Here is an 8,389-nt window from a genome sequence, read left to right as displayed (position 1 = left end):
TTTTCGGCAAGGTCTTAAACAGGTTCTTTAATCAACTTTTGCGTTTCATGTCTGAAAAAAACAACACATCTTGCATCGTACGTATAGAAAACTGGGTTGCTTCATGTAGTAGGGTGCAACGGGCATGACTCTATAATGCTGAAACACCAACATGAGTATACACATCTTCAATCAGATCTGCTGGAATCGAGCTGCTAGTTATCCAGCCATGAATTGAAATGCTTAAAACCTATTTTCTACTTGCTTTAACAAATCAGTCAGCATTTTTGATGGTGCAAGCAGTGCACCGAATGAGCCTTTCTTTTAAATGTTTGCTTTAAAGTGGAGCTAAAGTTGCTCGCCTGTTATTAGTAATAATTCCAATCCCTGTAAATTATTTTCAAATGCTCCTATAGAACACGCTATCTTACCGCACGTACGCCACTGCACATATCCGCACAAAGTAGTTGTTTCTGTGAGTTTGTACACAGGAATATATGTTTCTGTAAATTTGTATATGCGATAGAGAATAATAAGGAATAATAATATACATTTAGGCATTGGTAGTAAATATAATTGATTTATTTACAATCATTTTAATAATGAAACGACACACATGTTTGTGCCCACAGCTAGGCTAATAGAAATTGAAAGTTTGAAGTCAACCAGTAGGAAAGGCAAATAAAGTGGCTTTTTAACATAATATTATTAATGCTTTCTGACTGTATTATGAATATCTCAATTACAATGGCATCTTTTAATGTTAATTAAAATTAACCAGCTTATCGAAGAGCTACATGAGTTGAGCTATACATTGCAATTCACAAGCATTAATACAATATCAATATGGTAAAAATTAATTACACTCGTATAGAAGAAACCGGATACTGAACAAACCAAAGAATGTCTCGCAGGATATTGCATGTATCAAAGATGATCCCTCGGACATGTTTGAAACTGGGTATACATACATTATATTTTACAAAAATTGAGCATACCACTCTTGGGTGGAAACACGCGCCCATTTTTCCAAGAAATTACGTAGGACTAAATTTTGGTTTCTTGCCGCGATTAGTCATTATTTACAAATTACGTATCGTAATCTTGTAATCCCGTAATGGTAACCACAGGCACTTGGTACGCTTCAATAAAAAGATTGTAAATAAACAGGAAATGTATTTACTACCAAAGTCTTAATGTTTCTCTACTCTCTTTCGCGTATTATTAGTAACAATTTCCTGTAAATGCCGTTCAAATGCTCCTCTGCATCACATAAATACACCGCATGCACGCTGCTGTGCACAAACAACACAGATATAGATACATATCTCTATATTTGTGTTGTTTGTTCACAGCGGCGTGCGTTCAGTGTACCTACTTGTGCGTACCTTATATATTTGAATAAAAATGACACTGTCCAATTCCCCGAGGAATCAGTTATTTATATTGCAGTTTTACCTCTAAAAGTCCAATAGTTTATAATCTTTATCAAATTCAAGGTAACATATATCGGAGGCATAATTAATTAATTTATTCTGTAAATGAAAATTTCATGCGCGGTTTGTATTCGTCATTGGCTATTTATTATATATTAGCACCTGCATTGGTCTTAGGCGTGAAACTGCCAGTTGCCCTCCCTACAGTCCTATATGTTGATATAGCGAACAATTTCCACATACAATAGCTACTGTTTCCCAAATATTTTCATTGCAACTCGCTTCATCATCGATCTGCGGGCAGTCGCAAACAAAAGAGAACGAATGCATGTTTATAACACAAATCACTAACAGCAGTCTGAAATCATGCGATCTTACGAAGATTACTACTACGTATTTACATGGGAGGGGCCCGCTGTCGCTTACCCCTGCTTACTGCACCCCTGCTTACTGCTTACCCCTGCTGTCGCTTACTGACGCGTATCCCTCGCTCGGCATCGTCCCAAGCGACATGAATATTCATGCCTGTCTCATGGTTTACCGGAAATGTGTATGACACTGATTGGACATGGACATAGTTATGGCCTAATGTATTTTTAAGAGTCACTGTTGTCTTGTTTGTTTCCATATGTTTGAGGATTAATGGGACATTTCTAGGGGTTTGTGAGAGCATAATAAAATGTTAGAGCGAGTAATAGAGGTGTTTGGCTGTCTTACCCAGTAAGAAATATATTACTTCGTCCTGGGATATTTGTTGGGTATAGGGAATGTTGTGAGAAACGCGGTATAGTATTGGGGCTAGAAAATGGAAAGGATAGAATATGTGATTGAAAGTGCCAGCTAAAATGTCTTGCGAACAGGGCGCCGCGCGTATATACTAGCAGATTGGTGCATATCATGTCACGTACCATAAAATTCAAACCAAATAGGCCTATTACCCGCTGAGAATCAGTGTTGCCTGCAGAGCGGTGCTGTCGCCTAATCTTTCTGGATTGTGAACATGTACAGGGAAAACAATTTTGAGCTAGGTCGCTTGGATATTTGTAGTAACCGTTCAGTTCGTATTGATTGAGGTACACATAAATCACGAAAGGGCTACGGCTAATACATGGAATTCTCTTTGTTCTCTTTCGGCATGCCATACACCTCCTAGAATTGTTTAGTTCTGATTTAACATATGACAAAATATATTTTCCTGAATTCTCAGACAATAATTTTACAAATAGGCCTATATCCAAACGTTAAACTTATTTGTGTGACTTACGTCACATGGATCACGATTTTCCTGGCGTGTATACGTAGTGTACCCCAAAACCTCTGTGAGACAATTAATACCCCATTCACACCAGGGCCCCGATCTCACTACGCTCGTACTACGCTCTAAGAGCGTGGTGGAAACGTGTAGAACGCAGTATGAACGTATATGGACGTACTGCGATCGCGATCGAGCGCGGTGCAGTCACCATGAGCGTGGAGAGCGTGGCCAAACTTTGAACATGTTCAAAACAATCGTGGTGCGAGCATGGCGGAAAGACAGCGCAGTGCGGGCGTATTAGAGACGTGGAAGGCGTAGTACCCACGTAACTCGAGCGTAGTACGAACTTAATGATCGTATCGCAAGCATGTCGGGTGCGTGAAAATTGTCGCCCCGTTCTCAGCACGATGTCAATACGTTTTCATCACGCTGTTACTACGTCCATGGAGATGTCTCTGCGACCTGACCACGCTATATATCGCTATGACCATGGTGCGTCTCTAGCAAGCTCGACCCGTTCGTACTACGATTGTACTACGCCCAACACGCTCAGACCACGCCGTTGTGGCGTTCGCATTACGTGTTAGTTACGCTCAGATCACGTCCTGCGAACTTGGGGTATAAATTGGGGTGCTACCCTGGCCACTCCACCAGTGTCCACTATGGATGAGGCAACACTACTCCATGCCATGTTTCTCGTAGAAGGACAACTTGAATTAATTGATTGCCAAGCCTTCATCATGCTGAGGAGGATGAGGAGGAGAAATAGAACTCTTTTGGCGGCATAGTTGTAGCATACTATTATACTATTATGGGTATAAAATCAGTAGAAAATAATCTTGATGTGAACAGCACGGCAGAACGAATGATGATGTCTAGAACGCGGCGCGGTATTTATATGGTCGTTGCCAGCGCAGTCGGCGCCTGCCTAGAGCGTGATTAAGTCGCACTAGGAGCGTGACTGACGCGCAGTTGAGGCGCGGTGAGCGTTGCTTAGGCGCAGTGCAAGCGTCGTTCGAACGCAATGCGATCTGATTGGTCGCAATAAAGACGCAGTGAGCGCAGTGCAAGCGTGATGCGGGCGTGGTGTTGAGCGTGGTGAAAGCTTGTTGAGCGCAATGAGATCGGGGTAAAGACGCACTTAGATCGTAGTATCGACGTAATTAGATCGTAGTATCGGCGCTGGGCCCGGCTGGGGCCCAATTGGCCACGCTCTCAACCACGCTCACTACGCTCGGGCAAATTTTTGGAGCATGGGGCGATCGTGATGAGCGTAGCTCTGGTGTGAATGGGCCTTAATGCTCTGCAATCCAATTTATTGCGATTGCGATTTGCAGCCCGGCGCATGTTCGGTCGCCGTGAACAAGAATCGAATGTTTAAGCTCGGCGCACACGTGGCGATTTTTATCGCTAGTACTGGCGCTACTAATCGCCACGTGTGCGGGACCCGGCATGCACTGTACAGACCACTCGTAATGTCGAAAAGACACGGGCGTTCCTGCCACATTTCAACAAGCTCATCCTCCTGCTTTGATTGCATCTAGGGGCAGCGCGTCTCCCAAGTCCGAAAGGCGCCGATTCACCTCCCTAGAGTGTGTGTAATACAGGACATCCGGGATCCTGCGTAGCAGTCTCTCCTGAGTACTGACAGTCTGCTGTGCTAGTAGTGTACTATTGCATCGCCTGACTGTTTTGTAGATCTATAGCGAGAAAGCTGGTGCTTAGGTAAAAGGAACACCAAAAAGTTACATTTATTATATGTGTTGATTTATTAATTTATCGTGTCTCGTTGTATGTAATATATTATCTATATTGTGTATGGTGTATTTTTTATTTTGGTATTGTGTACAGTTTTTCACTTATTCGGTTATTGTAGGGGCCTACAACGTGCAGTACAAGATCATGCCGTGGTTATTTTCTCAGTTTATATGTATTATTAAATTCTATTATTTTGTTGTTTGTTTCTGTAATTATTGAATTGAATAATACTGTCCCACGTGTACAACGTATTAATTTATCGTGTCTCGTTGTATGTAATATATTATCTATATTGTGTATTGTGTATTTTTCATTTCGCTTTGTCTTCTTAATTAGCAGCAGCCATGATCGCTGCAAGTAGCCTATCAAGACGGCCGCAGTGCGGCAGCACTGTTGAGGCAATTACACTATTTCTGGCGAGTGTCACCTCTTATCATTATAAGCTCTTTGCTTGCGTGTACATCGCGTCCCAATGCCTCACGGTTAGTTAGTTTTTTTGAAAAACGTTCTCGTTTATCTCGGAACGAAATTGAACACCGCTACCGTACATCTTGCTCACAACTTCATTGAGCAATTACGTGCGCTTGTCTACCCGTGCTCAGTTCATACTATAGTAAAACGTTAGAAACTACTATATTTCAATGGACAGCGAGCAAATTTTAATCATAACGTTTTTACTATAATAATATCTTCATCATATACGTACAGGTTAGTGCACGTCATTTTCGCAAATCATCGTTACAGTGATATGAATTACCTGGTCGAATTTCTGTCTGTTTTAGGGTTTTATTTCAAAATATATCTGCATCAATACATTTTCCCAGTTCCTTTAAACATTTCCCGACGCATGCACGATGATCTAAAACTATTTCGATGCGCGAATCGAGGGCTACGTTCGACATGCGATCATCTCGTTCACAGATCTATAAGTGGTCGCGGAAGTATATAATTCTAGGATTCTACGTCAAGAATTGTTCTGTCAGAGTCTCAGAGTGTGCTGACTGTACGGCTTCAAGCGCGACGTACAAATAAAATTAATCTATATACATCTACGTACGTATCATGAGTCCGTCAACGTTCAAATAATCATTCGTCTTCTATGTAATCTTAATCCCGTCAATTAATTTTGCTGCATGCATCTGTTTTAGTTGAATTAGCGATTGTCTATAGCTACTTGCACCAATGACCTACTGTTTCCAGTATTGGGGATTTTTGACATAGCATCGATTTGCGCAATAAATATGTTTTTGCCACACATTAGATTTTAAAGAAGAAGTGAGAAGTCTGAAGTAATAAATATCATAATCTTGTCAGAAGGTCACCAATACGTATAATTTAGATTGCATTTCAAACGGAATAACGAAATTAATAACACATGTATTATTTAAACTTAAATAATAGTATAAATAAATAAATACATAAATAAATATGCGTGCTTGTGTGTGTATGTGTGCGTGCGCATGTGTGTGTATGTGTGTGCGTGTGCGTGCGTGCGTGCGTGCGTCCGTGCGTCCGTGTGTGTGTACGTGCTTCCGTTCGTGCGTGCATGAGCGTGTCCCTGCGAATTTGTCTGTGTCCATTCATTTTTTTCTTTAGACAGTCATAGTAACCTTGGTGTTGTGGCCAAAACGACTATACAAACAAACAAACAATACAGGTGCATTCCTCGCGCAGTTATTTGCTGTTCAAAGACAGAACGTGTGATGTTGATGAAGGCACTGTAAGCGTTACGGCCGGTTGTACTCATAGCCGCATTGGGCAATCCTTGGCTTACGTGACTGAGTAGGCGGGAGTGTTCAAGGTGTGGCGTGGAACGCGCATACTCCAGCCAAGTGCAAAAGACGCCAATGAAGGCTAGCTATAAAAGGTCGCTGGGAGCGGCTTGTGAACCACACCGACGCGAGTTTGCGTTACTCGTGGAGAAACGGCGCGCAGACAACGAACAGGCGGTATAAGGACGAGCTGATTTATATCGACGACTTTTGTGACAGGCGAAACGACATTGGATATCAGCGGTCAAGACGAGGTGAATATTTCTGTTTTACTGGTTATTATGTTAATGTTTGACTATACGAATGCGCCAGTAATCTAAATCACGAAAGATTTTTACTGAAGAAGTTTTAGGGTAGTGGTATCGCCAACAAAGGAAGATTGGTATGCGCCATTTATACATTTGGCTGTATATTTGTGGCATGCCGATGATATGTAGTTGCGTTGGCTGAATAATAATACAATACTATAGTAACTATAGTGTAATATATAGTTATATATGGCGCACACGACACAGCGCCGCGCACGTACAATATCACACAAATGCACGCGCGCGCGCACCGCCACCACGCACGCAACGCACACAAAAACACACACACCACCATTAGACAGCAACACCCGCACACGGCACACCGACTCACGCGCGCGACGCACACACACACACCCAAACACACACACACACACACACACACACACACACACACACACACACACACACACACACACACACACACACACAACACACTCACACACACACAATAACACACACACATTGACTAATAAACAGCACCACACAATAAACACACGGCACCCCTGACGCCACACTCACGTTTACGTATCAAGCACACGCGCACGCATATATATAATATATGTTTATAATATATAGGCCTATATTATGTACATTGCTTACTTACATACTACTTACTACCGTTTGTTTACTATCAGTGTGTTAGTGTCATGTTATATGCGCTTGTCCGTGTATGAACGTGTTACGTGTCGGGATATTTTATTTAGTAAGATTTAGTAAATTCATGCAGACATTTTATTGTTAACTGTATAATATTCGATTAGGCGTAGCGATTCGCGCCACGAATACTGATGTGTGGCATATATTACTGTCTGCCCATGATTTCTCATCACCAGCCATAGTTGACTTTCTAAGTAGACTATATACACCCTGTGTAGTTAGACGTGACCTCTCACAAGCGGATTACCTACTGTATACTGTTTTCTTAACGATCTTAAAAGCTCAAACAGGGGCGGGTGTCGCTGCGAGGCATGGTATGCGTGAGTATTGGCCGACTTTTTTTTAACAATTCATTTTAGTTCATGGACGTGGGCTGTCTATGTTTGGGGATGTGCGCTTACGCGCTGGTTCACAGATGCCTGAGCAGCTATTAAGAACATTGATTGCACTAACCTCTGTGAAACTGTTCATGGATTCTACCTGGTGTTACTCCTCCAAATGATCACCAGCTATTTTGTTTTTCATAAATGGCAGAGAAGTTTTATCTGCGTTCTAAAATAGCGCTGTCTCACGAGTTTATATAATAATCATGTAGGTACTACACTGTAGTGTAGTAGTTCTCGTCTATGATTAGTGCACGCCGTCGTAGGAGAGAACTGGGTAAGATGGGACACGTTTTTTAGAAGCTCTGTAAAACCCACTAAACAAACTTCACCTCCAAAATATCTTTGTGGATGATCAATAACAATGAGAAGGATAACATTATCCATGGTTATTAAATTTAAGTGAGTATTGATCGACTTACATACCAACAAACATTTTGATCATCGTCCCATCTTGTTATCTCGTCGTCCCATCGTTCCCATCGTTCAGTACTGTTATATAATTATTGTTTTCATTTCCACACACGCATTCGAGTGAATCCGTAAGAAGGCTAACAAGTGTGACTATTGAATATATCAGGGTCGGCTACTCAGCGTAAATGTCAGTTGGCTCATTCAACAAGAAAGCAGTCACGACCCTTAAGCCTGTATTGAGGTTAATATTTAGATATGATTCTTTGACCACCAACCTTCACCGGCATACGGTCGCGAGTGACTTCATACTCTCTTTAGAAGTTATTACATCTAGGCCAGGGTTACGAATTACTTCACTGTTTGTCTGTCAATTATTCTACGCTGTGTGTGTGTGTGTGTGTGTGTGTGTGTGTGTGTGTGTGTGTGT

This window comes from Priapulus caudatus, unplaced genomic scaffold (assembly GCF_000485595.1).
Source record: "Priapulus caudatus unplaced genomic scaffold, Priapulus_caudatus-5.0.1 Scaffold203, whole genome shotgun sequence".
NCBI classification, from domain to species: Eukaryota; Metazoa; Priapulida; class Priapulimorpha; order Priapulimorphida; family Priapulidae; genus Priapulus; species Priapulus caudatus.
The sequence above is the reverse complement of the archived record's forward strand: the minus strand, read 5'-3'. Positions refer to the sequence as shown.